The sequence below is a fragment of the Parus major genome, chromosome 2 (genome assembly GCF_001522545.3).
Source record: "Parus major isolate Abel chromosome 2, Parus_major1.1, whole genome shotgun sequence".
Classification (NCBI taxonomy): domain Eukaryota; kingdom Metazoa; phylum Chordata; class Aves; order Passeriformes; family Paridae; genus Parus; species Parus major.
The window spans coordinates 27,465,185-27,483,458 of NC_031769.1; the positions used below are offsets into that span (position 1 = coordinate 27,465,185).

The 18,274-nt window shown below is 37.9% G+C and overlaps 1 long non-coding RNA gene across 1 annotated transcript in view; it reads left to right on the plus strand.

The window, feature by feature from the left end:
• Positions 1–17,996, plus strand: part of LOC117243864 — an 87,320-nt gene extending 69,324 nt beyond the window's left edge. The window contains exons 3-4 of the long non-coding RNA XR_004495792.1: positions 14,067–14,238; positions 15,424–17,996. This is a non-coding gene — a long non-coding RNA (uncharacterized LOC117243864). The remainder of the gene's footprint in view (positions 1–14,066; positions 14,239–15,423) is intronic.
• Positions 17,997–18,274: the final 278 nt, after the last annotated feature.

The following is an 18,274-nucleotide window of genomic DNA, read 5'->3' on the forward strand; positions in this document are numbered from 1 at the left end:
AGGTCATTAAAAAATGTGGGCTGTGTGGATGTAGCAGTAAATTTTTAATATAACCTTGTTAATATCAAACCTGAGAGAGGAGTGTTATCAAGTCCAAAATGCTTCCAGCCACAAAATGTGGAAGGGAGAGGCAGGCCTTGGGAGTTTGTAGCTACCACCTGCCTCTATAAACAGGCTGCTGGCAAGGTCACCTTGGTCATGAACAGGACTGTTCAGCCATTCTGGTGATAGTCAGGTAATACTGTTATGTATTAAGAGGTTACACTTTTAGAAAGTAGAGAGTCAGAATTCGCAATGAGTCTGAATTTTGGCTATAAAAATAATCAGACAAATATTGGCAATTGGTTTATTTTGTAATTAACAAGTATGTTGAATTTATAGAAAAGTTGTTATTAGTCTATTTGACACTTAAATTTGTCAGTCTGTTTCTCTGAACGGACTGATATTTTTTTAGTTTGGCTTTAGGATATTACAAATTTGGTAGTGTCATACTAAATTCAAAATATTCAGAAGTTTATCAGTGGCTTGGCTGAATAAATAATTATGATAGAAAATGATAGCAGATTTTATCCATTCAATTATTTGAGTGTCTTTCTAGTATATGCCAAATGAATTCACAGAATCACTGAATCACTAGGTTGGAAGAGACCTTTAAGATCATTGAGTCCAGTCCATCCCCTAACAGTTCAACTAAACCATGGCACTGAGTCCCACATGCAGTCTTTTATTAAAAACATCCAGGGATGGTGACTCCACCACCTCCCCTAGCAGACCATTCCAGTTGTGTACCACCCATTCCATTAAAAACTAGCATGTTACTGGTTCAATACAAAACTTACATTAAGTCCTCTTGCAATATTTGGTTCAAACTAGAGACTGAGCTCAGGGCCTGGGCATCAGCAGGAGGACAAAAGTCTTCAGTGAAACCTGCTGAAAACAACAAGCTCAGCCTCAGGCTCTGGAAATGAGAAACAGATTGTGTGGATGGCAGTGCTGCTGCTCCACAAATGTTTGTGAGCTCCCAAATATTCATGGTCTGTGTTGTGCTTAATATTAGATTCATTTTACAGGAAAGATTTGAGGTAGTGACTGTATATTGTTAGGATTTGATAATGAAGAAAATGTCTTTTGACATTATTTATGGAAAATACAGTGGATACAAACAGGAGTCAGAGAGAGAACCCCATTATGGAGGAATATAAAATATAAAGCACTCTCCTAGTGTATGGGAAGCTAGAGGTTTAAATTTGTCATCTCTATCCTCTGTAAGTGATCTGGAAATGAAACTGATATTTTACAGTCATGGTCTCACTTCTTCTCTAGCTTTACCCCGGATTTTCTCCTTAACCAAGATGACATGAGCAGTCCTGTGAGGACCCACAAAAACACTCTTACAAAGAGGATGTTCTGTCAGCTTGCATACATAGCTAGTGCCCTCATTCAATCATTATATGCCTTTAATTGTTAAAATCAGTACTAAGCTATCAGAATTAGTGTCAAGTATCATACCATCAGTGACTTTTTTTCCAGTAGTAGGGTTGATGAACTATAATCCTGTAAATTACAACACCTGATATCAGGCATTTTCATTACCACTGACTACAGCTTTACAAGGAAGGTGCCACGATGTGCTGTCACTTCTGTCATGCTGTTGACTGAAACCCATATGGTGGGATATACTTAGTTTCTGGGATGCCCATAGATATAAGATCTACCCTGTTTTCTTCAACCCTGTGTGAGGCCCTGATCTGTTGCATGCCACAGTACATATTCTGAAGCAAAAGTTTGCTGAACCATTTTAAATTCCTTAGCATTAACAGCATACAGCTGTACACAGTCCTACAGCTGTTCAGTCCCATCAAAGCAAAGACATTCCTGTGTACCATACTTTCTGTCATGTTTCATGATAAAATTATTTTGAAAATATTTAGAGATAATTTTCTTTTTCTGATAGTGAAATATGTATGCCTGCAAAAGATCAGAGAGAGGATGGAGAACTAATTATACAGTGGAAAAAGATTTTTCTATAATTCTTAAGCAATTTTCAAAAGCCTCTTAGAAATTTCCTTATTTTGAGCCTGTGAGTGACCTCACAAAGGACTGTAAAAGATGGTCCAGCTGACCTGTGCATACATATGTTGTACTTATAAATGATATCACATAAAAGAACAAATAATTACTGATCACTGGTATCTGGCACTATTTCTGTGCTTCTAATAAAGTATTCCCTGCACAATGGTGTGTCCATTTGGGTGGAGTGGGTCATTCCAACGTGTCAGTAGTATGAAACAATGTGCAGACTCTGAAACTCAGAATATATGCCGTGTGCTGTGGGATGTGGCATGCATACATATCGGGATGTTTAAGGTATTAAATCCTATTGGAGTGTTGCTGGAGGATTACCAAAAGAGAGCAGTCTGACACTCAGTCTTTCCTCTTCTGTACTGACTACTGGGAACTGTCTTTAGTATATGCAGGCTCAGCTGTGCCTGGGCTTTGTCCAGAGGGAGATCTTGTTGACACAGGCCAGTGCAATGCAGGAAAGCTGGCTGCTAAGAGAACTCTTGATGTGAGAGGGTCCTGATGATCCCACTTGCTCCATAACCATTTTTTTTTATGTAGTGTCTTGGATGTATTACAAGGAACCAGTTTTCATCTATAGTGAAAATTTAATGATATGTCTACATAAAGCTTCATATTTTAGCTGCCTACATTACATTATATCTGCTGAGCTGGTATGATCCAGAATCATAACATGCCATGCGGAAATGTTTGCGGTAACCCTTTCTCTGTGCATCACAGAACTATGTGGAATGATGCACTGAATGTATTGCTTATTTGGGTATCTTTGATCAGCATTGCACTGGGCCACAAAGCACTTCAAAATTCCCAGGGAAAAGGAAAAAGTGTCCTTTTCCCCACTTCTGTGCTTTCCTCACGTAAGTTGTTCCAGTGTTTGTTTGCAAGGCTTGGTTTCTCCCCCATGGATCCCTCCTCAGATGCTGTGTCCATGCCATCCTGGCCTGCCAGGGGCTGTTTATTCTTAGCAAAGAGACCATAAGTCCCACACTGTCTCAGACTGATAGATTAAACACTGACCTTTTGGTATGTGACTAGGCCAAAGAGTTTTCACTGCAAGAAGTGCATTGTGACATTTAAAAAAGTAAATGTTAAACATGGAACTAATGGAACATACTCAGTACAGAAGACAGAAGATTTAGGACCTTATATTAATTTATCAAGAAGAGGGAATAAGTGGCACTTCAGTGCTACCTATGAGGTACCTAGGCTACTTGAAGTCCTACAAAGTAAAAGAACTGGAAAATGAATCTAGCACTGGCAGACTAGTAATGAATCTAGTATTATGCAATGGTAACACTGAAGCTTTTATATTAGAAGTCAAGTCTAAAACTAAAGTTCTTGTACTGTATACATGTCACAGAAAATTTTGCATGCACAAAGTGTCTAAAAATATTTTCCAATTGTATTAAAGCACAATGCTTTAGGAGAAGAATACAACAATGCCCCATTGTGCTATAGTTTACAAATACCATTTTATAATTCAAGCCAGGACGCTGTGGTTACCCTTTAAGGAACATATGGTGTATTAAGCAAAACCAATTAAAAAATTCTCAGCTAGATTTGCAGATTCTCTTTCTTTGCTCTTGTGATATAGTTGTTAGTATTTCTATTTTCTGGGCCTCATTTTGAGGCAATATATGTTGTTAAAATAAAATTCAGCAAAATGCTGATATTTGTGCAATAATTTGAGAGGGAAACACTCTGCCACTATAGCTGCATATTTATGTAATAGATGGTGAAAAGCTACCAATTAAATTAGCTATCAGTAGCATAAAGAAGCTTTAGTTGTGGAGTTCTCCAGGTTTGATGGTTTTTGTTGGGGTTTTTTTGTTGTTTTTTCTGTTGTTAAAGAGCATTATCTTTTGTATTTTTCAAATCAGCATGCACTTAATTCTGTTCAGAACCATAGCATTCTTCTTTTTCTATCTACTGAATTGTACATCTCATCCAGTTGGACTCAGCAGTTTATGATACTCTATGGTTTCTCAACCCTTTTACATATTTAGATAATTTAAAGCTTCCCACAGTGTCCATTTATTCCATCTAAGTGAAATGTGGTGGTGTCTCACCATTCTGAATTATAATTTTTAATTTAAAACTTTTCTCCTTTTGTTTTCTAGTCCAAATCATACCACTAGTTATGGAATGTTTTTCTTTGAGGCTTATGCAAATAGAGGAACATTTCCTAACTATTTTTGTATTTATTCACAAGTTTGGTTGGTGACTTTCTAGCAAGCCTAACAGTTTTACTGCAGTTTAACAATCAAAACATCTTTTAACCAAGTATTTAGAAAGCATATTATGTTAAGAAGGAAAATGAGCCATACGTGGTAGGTTTTTACTGACCTACTTTTTGTGGCAAATCGAAGAATAAATTAAAAATTTAAATAGTAGTATTACTTACTTGCTCTTACTAGTGGAAAAAATTATTTGCTTACATGTCTTTGAACATCAAGATGCACATATAACTTTAAGAGGATAAAAGTGGCATAATTTCTCATAATTTGGAGATTGAGTTTGGAGCCATCAACAAGCCATTAAAACTCTGCATTTAATTTTTTTTCTAGTGATTCACCTTTGTGTCAATTAAAATAATGAAGATAGTTTTATATGAGAAAATGACCAATAACAATGAACTTTAAGAGAAAGAAGTGAAAGCAATATTTAATTTTCAACAAATTGACATGGATTTGGCCTATGTCCTATGCAAGTTGTGACACAGGGCTTTACATTGATAGGTTTGGGATTGTGTTGAAGTGAGAGATGATACCTACAACTGAGCCACATAAATAAAACTCAGAGAATAAATTAATGAAATAAATGTAAGGATTGAAAGAGCTTGATCTACAATGAAATCCAGTGAAGTGCGTGGAAGGAAGAAGAAAACCCCCTCCAGAAAACCTGAAAATATCTCATGAGTCCTTCTGCCTAAATGGAAACAAGTTCAAACAAATTTCCTGTAAGAGTTATAGTAAAGCTTAGATCTGTAGCTTTTCTAATCTCCGTGCAGTTGTTCTTTAGATAGTATTTGGATAAACAGAACCTGAGGTTAGAATTGCAATATTGCTATTTTTCTGAAGTGGAAATGTATGGTTTTGAAAGCCTCTTATTCTTTATTTATTATATATGCTCTTTCAATTTCATGCAGGGATAATCTGCTCTTTTAAAACTCTGGAACTCAAAAGTACTCAGCTCTTTGTCACCCCAGAAATAGTCTTGATGACTAAATGGAAACTGCATTGTGTAACTCATGAGAGTCTGTCTTAATAAAGAAAGAAAATAATTTTGGATAAAGGCATTGTGGTCTTTAAAAAAAAAAAGCCTTGTGGTTTGGAAGCTTTTTTACATCTAAGATGATCAGCAGCAAAGTGGGTGGCTAATAAGCATTAACATGGTAGGTAACGATTTTTTCATCACTTCCATTCTTTTCCCCCATTCCCCACTTTTTTATCCCCAGCCAGCATGAAGTGTGCTTGTATAGCTTCTGTATCCATACAGCTATTAAATTCAAAGGCCTTTTACACTGTTGACAGCACACTCTTGGATGGAAACCTGTGCAGGATAGGTTAGGAGTTTGATTGTAGGTTTATGGGTAAAGAAATTACCTGGACACTCTGAAAACACACTGAGTTGTATCAACACAAAATTAACGTTAAGTGAACTTGAGTCATGTTCACAGGTAGAGGCCATGGGCAACAAAAACCTATTCAATTTAAATTAATTTTCTTTTAATAGTATTCTATGTTATGGTGTTTTGCATATTAACATATTGAATCTGAAGGAAATCAGGTTCCTTGGGCAGTATCAGAAAATAGAAGCTTGTTTCTTTGGTCTAATAGTTAAAAACCCTTTCAGACTTCAATAGCATTAAAGAAAAATGGCTATCAGGCTACAACATACATAAAACACAGAAATATTGATTTCTCAGGCTTTAATTCTAGGTGAGCCACCACAATTTATTTTTATGTGTTTTTTTCAGAAGAAAATGTTTTATCAATGGAGTTTTGCTAAGATTGTGATAATATATCTTTCTTATGAGGAAACTAAAGTAATAGAATTAGAATGACCACATAATCCTATATATTTTTTTCTTTAAAAGCCTGTTTGTGTTAACTAGTTCTAATTGAATAACTTTAGGGTGCCCAAAAGCCTCTATGAGGCCAATGTGTTAAGTGGGACGCATTTCCCGAGTAACAAATTTAATGATCTGCTTTGAAAGAGAGGCTAAGAGATAATCAATAGCCCCCTAAGGATGTGTTCAAGCTTAATGGATTTGACCAAGCAGATTACCCTTGTATTTATAGTTGATCTTCACCAGATGGTTAAAAAATGTATGTTTTTTAATGGAAGAAAATAACTCACATAATCTTATTTATGAAGTTACTCAAGATAGCAGCTTTAGTCTTCTCAAATGAATGTATCTTCTAACATTTTTACTGTGAATTTCATCATGTGGTTTTAAATAATTTAGAGAGTAACTTAATCTCATTGGGAATGGAGCAGTATGCCCTGACATGTGGTGAGGTTCGTGTTGTCAGATATAAGTCGTGTCAGTTGTTTCTCTTGATAATAGTGGTAGGCACTGCTCAATGATTCCATAAATTTTTTTCCACTATGCACTCTCTCAAAAATCAAGTGAGATTTTTTAGGGGGTTTCATTATCTTTTTCTTTGAAAGGCACTTTGCTGGCAGACATTGAACTCTGGAAGAGTGCCTGGGCACCTTTGCTTCTACAAAATTCCCAGATGCACTCAGCAGTTCTAATATTATATCCATCACTGGTTTATTTTCTTTCCAAATAATATTTTTTGTCTTGTCTGCTGTCCATCCACTGAAGTAAACAATATCTTTGAATGTGGTGTCTGAAAATTGATTTCTATGAACATACCAGTAAGAAGACAGAGAGAATACTATTTAATTGGTATGATAAATATTATTGCCGAAAATTAAGAACAGAATATATGGTAATATTCTAGAGAGAGAACAAAGAAACATCGTAATTCAGAAACAGTAATTTGTGTCCCAGTGGTCACACTGCAACTCTACTCTGTGAAAATCCACAGGTAAGATACCCTTCAAGATAATACTGCAAAGGCATCTTCCAACCCCACAACCCTCATATCATGCCACATTGTCTTCAGGAACAATGTGCTTTTTCTATAATAGGCTCAGTACTAATTAATTTTCATTCACTGGGTTGGCCCATCAATGTCAGAATGCCAGATGGGACTGCTGGCTTGTGAGCCACAGAGAAATCCTGTAGGATGGTTTCACTAGGACTGAGAAATATCTCAGCAGACATGACTGGACTTACTATTTTCTTGTCCTACATTTTCTCCAAACTCAGTGCTCCCTTTATATAGCCTTGGGCCTGAGAACCAACATTGCTGATACTGGGAAAGAAAAAGTGAAAAAACCTAACTCATGTTGCTAAAAACCAGTATTTACCATGGGCTTGCTAGTGCAATAGGTTTCATTTTCTAGTAAATATTTTCAAATTTGCCATATTAGAATAGGGGTCCAGAAAGTGTAAGAGAAGTAAACCTGCACTGATGTGTAAGTTTGTAAACCTCTGGTCTAGTTCAAAAATTTAGCCAAAGTACTCTTAATGACTACTTTGTATTGATCCAAATAAGGGTTTTAAGATTTGCTAGGAATTACACAGATGAGGTTTGATGCCATATGGCTTACCTTCTGTGTCAGTGACAAAGGGAAAGATTCCTTTCACAGCTGAATGTTATCATCCTTTTTTTCCTTAAAATATGTAAAACTCAAGACACACCCTGGAAGTTGTTATGACCTACCACTGAGGTGTTGTAACTGAGGTTTTTGTCAATAGATCCCTTGGGACAGATTAGAGTAAAATGCTGCTGAATGACCAGTGTGTACATGTGTGTATATACATATGTATGTATACACATATATGTGGCAGGTTTATTTTAGAACAATTTGGTTGCAATGGAAAGGAGGCATGTAACCATTTTGGTTATTCTATATCACTTAAGAAAATATATAAGGAAAGGAAAAGAAAGTGAGGATGAGAGTAGAGGAAAGATACCACCAGCTGTGAATCCTGAGACAATCTTGATTGTTGCAATATGGATGTCAATGTTTGCAGTCTTCATCCATTGGGAGTGGGCAGAGAGCTTGAAACAGTGAGTTCAGTGAGTCAATATTTAGGCTGAGCTGGGAATGCTCAGGTAGCTCCCCTGCGGGGGAGTTTTACACTCACGCAACACTATGGATTATGCATTAGTCCACTGGTGGAAGGCCCCAGAAGTCAGTCTGGGGGTGTCTGGGGGTGGGGTCTTTGATGGTTCATGACCATCAAAGACATGACAGCTGCTTCTCACACCTGTGTAGTTGTGCCAGTTTTGCCTTATGGGAAGGTATTAGCACTTTCAGGATTACGCGTGACTGTTTCGATATCTCCCCTCCTGGGGAAAGAGGGGCAGTTTAACACCTGGGCCTAATCAAAAAGGCATTATCCCACCTCAAAGGATCTGCTTCTTATCGGCCTTTTCACTTACCTCACAACCCAGATTGCTGGTAAACAAGGCTGGTTTGTTGTGGTCATCCTCTGGTGGGTGCTCACGCCCTCTGCCCCTGGGTCACTCTTGTGCAGGTCAGAGATGTGGACACACCACACTCAATGGCATGAGCAGCTGTATCAGCTACTCTACATTTACAGATAACATTCCTGAAATCTGGTCCCTATAGGCCATCTCTAAACTTACAGCATGATTGTTTATACTGAGTGTCCTTGAACTTTCTTTATTAGCACTAATTTAGTCACTGCTTGGCAGTGGCTGTGGGTCTAGGTTTAAAGTGAAATCACTAAAACAATGGTATTTTTCACAGTAACTGGAAATATGACTAGTTTTGACAGTCCAAGAGGAACAGTATGGGAATCATGTACGTTTTCTCTGAGAAGTATGTTGGTTACAGCAGAGCTGCCTTTGAATAATGTGTCTGCTTGCGAAACACTTCTCTGCAGACAGAGAACTCACGTTGTAGTTGACGTACAGCACAATAGCTTGCCCTCTTGATTCTCAGCTGCTAAAGTTTTGGCACTAAATAGTGGATGCTATTTCACTAGGTAAAGAAGTAGATGCAGGCTTGATACGTCATTATAAATCCTGAAAACAAAGCTGTTGACCAGCCGTTCTGAAGACACCCAAGACAGCCTGTCTCATTTGGGAATGGGGAGTTAAGACTTGGTAGATTGTGCACCAGGTGAATGAGCTCAACACTTCACTAGCCGTGCATTTCTTGGCTCCAATTTTTACTATTTCTGTTTGTACTGTTTCTGCTTACCATATTGTTTCATTCCAAGGATTGTCCTCAATAAAATGTTTTTCCTTTAAGAAATGTTTTTCTCTTCTGTAAAAAGCCTGGTAATAATTTTAGGAAACTATTTCAAGAGATGATTTTGAAGCCTACCAGATATTCAAAGCAAAAGTCTAGGCTGCAGTAAACACTTTAGTCCAAACTCTTGCTCAGATCTGGGCTATGATGAAGATATGAAAGGTGCCACAGTTGTATATTTGCATACTTTCACCAACTGAAATCAGTCTATCTGATACATCAGTTTCAGGACTGGCCTTTATCTAGGTTGTTATGATTTGGTCTTTCATTTTGGAGTTTAGATACATTGGAGAAAAAGTGAACCTGAAACTTAGGAAATGTGATTTCAAAATTTTAAAACATTATCAAATACATTTTAGGCTACTTATAATATTTGAAACTCCATCTACATTTAATAAATATGACCCATTTTTTTCTAAATATCTTGTATTTATTGTAATAAACAGTCATTAATAAGTACATCTTGTCAAAAATTGTGAGTGCATCTTGTTAAAAAATGTTCTCTCAAGTTATCTTGCAAATGTCATCCTGAATAATTTTATTTGATGGAGATCATAATCTATATTTCTTACCCACAGAATTACTGTGTGTCTTTTGAAGTAGTCTCCTTATTTTATATTCTAGGAATACTTCATGCAGTTTCCTGTAGATAAGAGTCATTATAGAAAAATTAATGTGAGTGTAACTCCCTCAAAAATTAGATAAGCTCCATATCATCTCTTTTACATGACAAACTCTGGGTGCCTGGTTTTCAGCAAGACAAAGACCCACCATTTTTCCTGTCTGATTTCTGAGGTACAGTGTTGATGAAGTTCCAGGATCCTGAAGGAGCAAATGACACACTAAGTCAAGTATTCAGGTAATTAAGTCTCTGCATGATAGTGTCTCATTCATAGTGTTACCTTTTCAGACTTGTTTTTTGAACAAGAAACGCATATTACCAACCTGTGCTATCTAATGGGGGTTTTCAAGTGTGGAGATCCTGGCTCTGCAATGATTCCTATACACGTAGATGACCACATAGAGTGCCAGTGACATATCTAAGGCTGTCTATGCTGGGAATCCATCTGTGTGGGCTTGTTGCAGGAATGTGGCTATATGATGCTGTAAAATCATTCATAGAACTCTCATTGATGCTCATGTCAGATTTAGGGCAATGAGCCATATGGTCCTCAAATGCAAAACTTTGAAGTTAAGTCAAAATTGTTGCAGTTTATTCCTTGTCACTGACTTTTACATTTTATTCATTAAAAAAGAACTTAAATGCCATCTTTTCATGGTACTTGCAACCAGTACTATAAAAAATGGTGTTTATTCTGCTACTTTTTCATATAAGTTCTAAATTTTGATTTCTCTTCTCTGCCAAGAGCTTTTTCCCTTGGGAAATACCAGTCAAATGCAAATGATCTACCAGAGTTACCATCTTTCTTAACAGAAGTGCAGCGTGTACTTATGAATAGTGTATCAGAGAGCTGGGACAATGCCTTTACTTAATTATTAGAGTGATTAAAATCTGACTGACATTCTTGATTGATTTTCTACTCCTCTGCACATATAAAAGCAGAGTGAAAACTAAGACCTTGATATTCATCAGTATCGATGATATTCAGCATTAATACTTGGAAGAATTACTTTGATATCAGCTTAATATGCTTTTCAGAGACACATACAGACCATCACATATTTTCTCAAAAAGCAATTTCCAGCATAATGGTAAATGCTTCTTCTTCACTGTCAGAAGCTTTGAAGACTGTGTATCACCTTTAACAACATATCAGTAATTGCAGAAAAGCCAAATGACTGATTCTATTTATTGATTCTCATTCCACAGAGCTCTCTGAGTATTCACTGTGAAGTATATATACAATCTAAAGGGTTGATTTTAGCATATGGATCTTTTATGGAGAGCAATCTCTTATTGGATGTCACAGTTTTGCATCATGATGTTAGAGCCTCTTACCTAAACATTTTACTATTTATTGCTGTTCAATTCAGGCATTTGTTCCTCTCTATTATTGTCTGGTGACATAATTTTTAAAAAAAATGTATTTATTGGTACACCTGAGGGACTGAATGCCATCCAGAGAGACCTGAACAAGCTTAAGGGGGCCCATGGAAACCTCATGAGGTTTAACAGCTCCCAGTATCAATACAGGCTGGACAATGAAAGGATTGAGAGCAGCCCTTCTGAGAAGGACCTGGGGGTCCTGGTGATCAGAGCCAGGACATGACCCAGCCATGTGCACTCAGGGCCCCAAAGGCCAAACATATCCAGGGCTGCATCCGAAGCAGAGTGAGGGAGGCCAGCAGGGTGAGGGAGGGGATTCTGCCCCTCTGCTCTGCCCTGGTGAGGCCCCACCTGCAGTGCTGCATCCAGCTCTGGGGTCCCAGCACAGGAAGGACAGGGACCTGATGCAATGGGTCCAGGAGAGTGCCACAAAAGTTATCTGAGGACTGGAACATGTCTCCTATGAAGAAAGGCTGAAAGAGTTGCAGTTGTTCAGCCTGTAGAAAAGACTCTGGGGTGACCTTACTGCAGCTTTTCAGTATTTAAATGGGTCCTATAAGAAAGAAGGGGGCAACCTTCTTAGCAGAGCCTTTTGTAGTAGGACAGGGGGGAATGGCTTTAAACTAAAGAAGGCAGAATTAAACACTGAACAGGTTTCCCATAGAGGTGGCAGTGCCCCATTGCTGGAAAGATTCAAAGTCAGATTGGATGGGGCTCTGAGCAACCTGATGGAGTTGAAGTTGCCCCTGCTCGCTGCTGGGAGGTTGAATAATGTCACTATATTAGGAATGGCAAAGTACAACACAGACTCTCTTAGCTGGGTTGCCCAAGAGAGCAAGTTTTATTATTCCAGATCTTCTTTTATAGACAGGTCTGAGAGGTAAAACTCTCATTGGTCATTAAACCAACACATCACCATCATTGGTCAGTTGGGTACTACACCCTTTGACTGCTCCTTGCAAGTAAATAACAAGGATCTAAATAATACCTGCAGAGGTTGCTGTCTGTCTCCAAGGACTGTTTGGGTTCCTCCTTATGATTTCTCAGGCCAGAGTAAGAACTAGTTTCACACAGGCACTGTGCTCCCTACCTGCTTTCAGCATCCATAGAACAAGATGACCTTTCAGGATCCCTTCCAACACAAATTATTCTATAATTCTGTAATAATCTTAATGGCAAATAATTATAGTATCATAAAGACATAGTTTATATGTTCTCACTGCAACTTTTATGTCCTCACTGTGCAACTTAGATTAGATGCAGGATTGGAATTTCTGTCCCTTGAAGGAATCTGTGATTGGGACATCATTCCCTTGAAGGAAACTTTTCACAATTTTTTTGAAATGTGATTAGGGTTTGTTTTACATTCACGTGTTTAATTATTCAAACAAGTGTTTGGTTCATCTTTCTACTGTGCATCATCTTTGTGTCTGAGAAAGAAGGAAAGAAATAAACAAACTGAAAAAAACACAGCCAGCATAAACTTTATGCAGTTCTGTGGTTTTACTGTCAGACTGCAAATTATATATATTTGATTATGTTACGTAGCAAGATATCAGTACTTTTTCACTTTCCCATCCAAAAAGAACAATTCCACATATATAGAAAAAGGTGAAAATCTCAGTGGAGCAGTGGTCTAGCCAGGTGCAGAGAGACCTGTGTGATTACTTGTTGTAACCCTGGGCTGCATCCTGCTGCTCAAATGACTTACAGAGAAAGTTCACATTCTACAAGTCCTTTTCAGTGGTCATGTCACCCTCCTCAGGTTTCCAGAGCAGCTTAAATGCTGCATGGAATTAAGTGTTAAAACAACTCAAAATTTTTACCAGTTCTTCAGTATCATTTCCCTGTGAGTTTATAAGAACTATCTAATGTTCGCGGCTGCTGTCTGCAGCTTGTCAAATTGCACTGGGAGTGACAGAACAGCAGTGGCAGAAGATATAGAAGAGGCTCTGAAGGAGAATGTTGCTAACAGTATTTGCAGATCCTCGAAGTATCTGCCTAAAGTGATAGCATATCAGAGTGTGTGAATGAAGACGTACAGGGCAGAGGCCAAAGTGCCAGCCTGTAACAAGCAAATGTGCCCTACCAGCTGAAATATGCCACAGCACTACTGTTGCATCCCATCTTCTCCCTTACTCTCTTGACTATGGCATGCCAGACCAGCTGGGGATAGTATGTGTGATGACAGGGAGACAGAAAGGACTGGTTTGTTGATGGGGAAATAGGAATCAGGATTCTGTGGCATAAAACTCACTATCTGTGAGGTTTGAGAGGGGGTAGACTAACTACCTCAGAGTCCTAAAGTCCCCCCATCCAGTTGCCCTTCTATCATGTTGGTTTTTGGTAGTGGCTGGTGAATACTACAAGCATATAGTCAGCACTCCTGCAATACAAGTACATGAATGACATCAATGACCACCTTTTTCACCTTCCCTGCACTCTCTATGTGCCTTTGGGAAACCTCCACAGAGAAGCTATCTCAAACTGGTGTATATAATGTATATCAAAATTTCATCTTTGTAGTGCCCTCCTACAGCCATAATCTTTCTCCTAGCTGAGGTTTGTAGGAAAGATTTTACATCAATAATCTTTTTTTCTTCCACAGAGAAATGCTGAGGTCAATGGCCTTCTAGATTCGGGATATTTTCTGAAAACAGTAGTTTGATCCTTAATGACTTTGAACAAGGGCAACCCAGCTGGGAGTGTTTGTCTACCCAGAAGGAAGAGCTGCTGAAGTCAGCATTATCAAGATCAGGCCTTAGATAATTGGCCTGAAGGTTTGTGTCTCATTTTGATATTATCTCTTTCCTGCTGACTTCCTTGACCTCATTACTCTGTTTGTTTGTTTGTTTGTTTTTTCTAAATCACCAACTGTACAGTTTGACTTACTCAGTTATAAAGCATAAAAGGGGACTAATGATAGAGTGGTCAAGTTTTTTGTTCCATAAAAAAAAAGAGTAAGCATCTGGAAAGTAGCTAAATGCTCCTCAGGGTGTCTGCAATTATGCATCTGGGGAGCACTGCTGGCCCTCATGTCACTCCACCTGTCCCAGATGTATGATCTACTAATGAAAAATGAATGCTCCCTTCTCCACTGTTGCCCTCTGGAATCAGAAAAGGATACTTGAGATACTATTAAAATGACTACTGTACCTTTAAAGCTTTTCTTGAGCTGAAAGCTGATGAGTGTTTGCAATTTCAAAGCACTTTTTCAGTGCCTAACCAGTGAAACTCTTTATTCTACATTTAGAAGGCAAAGCCCGCCCAAGCAATTTAATTCTTTCCACAGCTTTTCTGAAACTGTTGCAATCTGTGTGACAGGGGGTGGGTATCAGGAAAAAGTGTTGGGAGTTTTGATGTTACAGCTCAGCCTGTTTCATAGTCTTTGCTCGTAGTTTAGTGCAGAGACAATTCTCCAAAGTCTAAGAAAAAAAAGATTGCTTTATTATTTTTTTTTTATTTAATTGAGTTTTTGCCATCATTTGCACAGGAGGAATTCTAAACACATTTTGAGAATGCTGTGGCCTTGTGTACCTTTCAATCTCAAAGGAAGGCACTGGACATTGTTGCCACTTGGTGATACTGAGTACATAAGATGAATGTGATGAGCAAATTGTATCTAAATGGGCAATCTTCACATGACTCCTGGAGTGGCCACTATCACTGCTGTGATGCTTTTGGCTAGGATAGAATTAATTTTCTTCACAGTAGTTAGTATAGGGCTATGCCTCAGATTCCTGGGGATGGCATGGAAAGATGTGAATGAATTCTGTTTTTATTTTGTTTGTGCATGTGTTTTTTGTTTCCTGTGTTAAACTGTCTTTACCTCAACGAAAGAGTTTTCTCATTTTCACCCTTCTGATTGTCTCTCCCCTCTCACTGGGGAGCAGTGAGCAAGCCCACTGGGGCTTGGTGGCTGACGAGGGTTAAACTACAATAATTGCTTTGTGGTATGTTTTCAGGGCATCAAAGAGGGACAGCTACTAAGAAGCTTTTCAGCAAAGACTCCAGTCTCAGAAACCACTGAATGTAGAAATGGTCAGCAGTGCTTCAGTGGGTTGACTTTTCTGCACTATGACATAGTGAACTCACACTCACATGACTCAGGAAATTTTGACAAAAAAATTATTGTCGAATATGTGTATTATTCAAACCAAGCTGGGAATTTTCAGCACTAAAACTGCTTCATTTCTAGAGTGTCAGTCATCTGCAATGTGATTCAGCTGTGCTGTAAGACCTGTCTTTAATCTTGCTCGATTAAGCTGCAGCTGCCTCAGCAAAGTAGCTGCAACCACAGAATGCAAGAGTCAGAACACGCTTGAGAAGCCAGAGTCAGTACTTGTAGAGAGAGGAGGAGCACAAAATGGAGTTATATCAGCTGCACTGTAGGAATATAAAAAAGAAAAATACCTAGGTAGTACATTCCCATCACAGGCACTGTCAAAAAAGTGTTTTCTAGAATTAAATGTAGGAGGACATAGACAAAGAGGTAAGGGTTTTTGTTTTCCCAGCTGAATACCTCTAATAAGCTTAGTTATTCCTCATTCTAATGCCATTTCATATCTTTGATAAGGGTCATTGCTTTCTGTGGATCTTTTTGAGAGGGAGACCAGACATGCATTTTCCAAGATCCTCTTACAGTGCAAATTTAGTACTGTGGCTCAGTGGTTTATTTCATTATCTATTCATTTTCTAATAATGCATATTGTTTGGTTTGCTTTTGTGTCCATTTTTGATCATTTGGCTGCCTAATCTGAGGCTGAAGCAGCTGTGTTACTGTGGTGATTTTGATACACCTCTGCTAGCCTTCTCTGTTCTTGTACTATTTTTAAAATTTTTATTAATAGAGGAAACTGAGCAAGGAAACAGGTGTCTAAGTGCATATACTGATGTTTTGGTTTTTTTATAGCCTAACCTATTTCATTCACCTTTTTAACTATGGTTTAAGCTTAACTAGTTGTATGTACTAATGGTGTGGATCCCCAAAACACAGAGGAGCTCTCAGGTTCTTCACTGCTTGCACTTGGTCCTTCATAGAAGCTGGGGAAAGGGTGATGGCTCTTGTGTCTATCTTTAAAGATGCAGAGAATGAATAAAGTAATACATATTTTTTCTGAAAAGAAATATATGTGTGAGTATTTGAATTGTGAAATTAAAGACAACTTTTAACATCTAGCAAAATACTTTCTAGCACTACAAATTGCAAATGAAGTGTAGTATCATTCTCTATTTGCTAAATGGAAAAGGTGATACTAGCTTATTGAAGTAACCTCAATATTGAAAGTCTTCAGATAGCCTTTAAATAGAACAAAGTGAGTCAGACTCAAACAATTATACTTGGAACAAAGATATTTGATTACTCAACCAGAGACCTCTAGCTTTGAACTCAATGCAGTAATTTTGAGTCTGCACTTGCAGTGATCTTTATAAATATTACTTCATAGTTTAGTCTTCCAAAACTCTTGTCAGGAAACAATTATAAAAGGCCAGCTTTAGGTTTGGTGTAATTAAATGAAATGAGCGAAGCTACACCATGATGCATTTGGCTCAAGATTATACTGCATGTATATAAATGAAAGTATTAAGTGTGTAACTGGTTTTAATTATCTAACAAGAATAAAATTGTGTGTGGACATTTCTATAAACTCTTAAAGACTTATGACTCCATTAGAAACCCAGAAAGCATCCACTGATATTGGGTAAGCATTCCAGCTGGCACAACTTTCCCCTCCACCATTCTCTACACTACAAATTTCCACTCTGGGTGTTATGATATGCAGGGGAGGTGCAAGTTTTTATTTTGCAATTGTATTAAAGTTTTCCTCTTTTGTTACCAGTTTCCTTTATGTCCCTATACAAATCCTTTCAGTACTGCAGAATTTGAAATCTGATACAAGATCAGATTTCAGTGGTAGATGAGTGCTTCCAAAGGAGAGAGAATGCCATCACTGTCATATCACACATTAGCTACAGACATAATGAGCTTAGAACTTGCTTAGGAAATTGGAAGAATAAGAAAACTCTTGAGCTCTACATTTCTGAAATTCATAGATGAAATGCTTATCCATTTATTTTGCTAGGAGAAGGAGTGAAGGCATAGTTTGGTGGTATGTTCATAGTTTACATACTAGAGGACATGCAGTGGTTATGATCATTTTTGTAATAAGAACATATAAAACCTACTTGAAAATCCACAGGCATGTTTGTTTACCTGTCACAATGTAGAATCTCCTGATTGTCACTAAGCACTCCCTACTAGGCTGGGTGGGTGTGCCAAGGTGACTTCACAAAAAGACTTAAGAATGCATTCAGCCCGGAAGGTGTCAGCCCATCTGCACAGCTTGCTGCTGACTCTCTCGGCAGGGTGACTAGTTTTTATCCTCTTTTGAGGTGTCTTTTACCTCAGGCTATTCAGGATAGCTGAAAGACAAATGACTGTTTCCAAGAGCAAAAAAAAAAAAATAAAAAAAATAATGGGCAGACTTAACCACAGCTCCTAAGTTCCTCTGTGAAGCTGTGCCAAAATGCAAATTCGACTGTATGAACTAGAGACCAAGGACATGGAAAATAGGCTATAATGAGCAAAGTAACCAGCAGATTGAGTAGAATACAGGAGCTATCCATGGCTGACCAAGAACAAGAAACAATTGAGTTTTATTGGACTTTTTAGGGTTTCTGAGCTCTAGGAGAATATTTGATGTGGGTTATGTTTTCATCCTGTGCATGTTTTTAATTTGAAAACTTCCTGTTTCTTGGGGATAATGTAATTGTATCTAGTGAGGAATATAAATTGAAAGCACATATTGTGTGGGA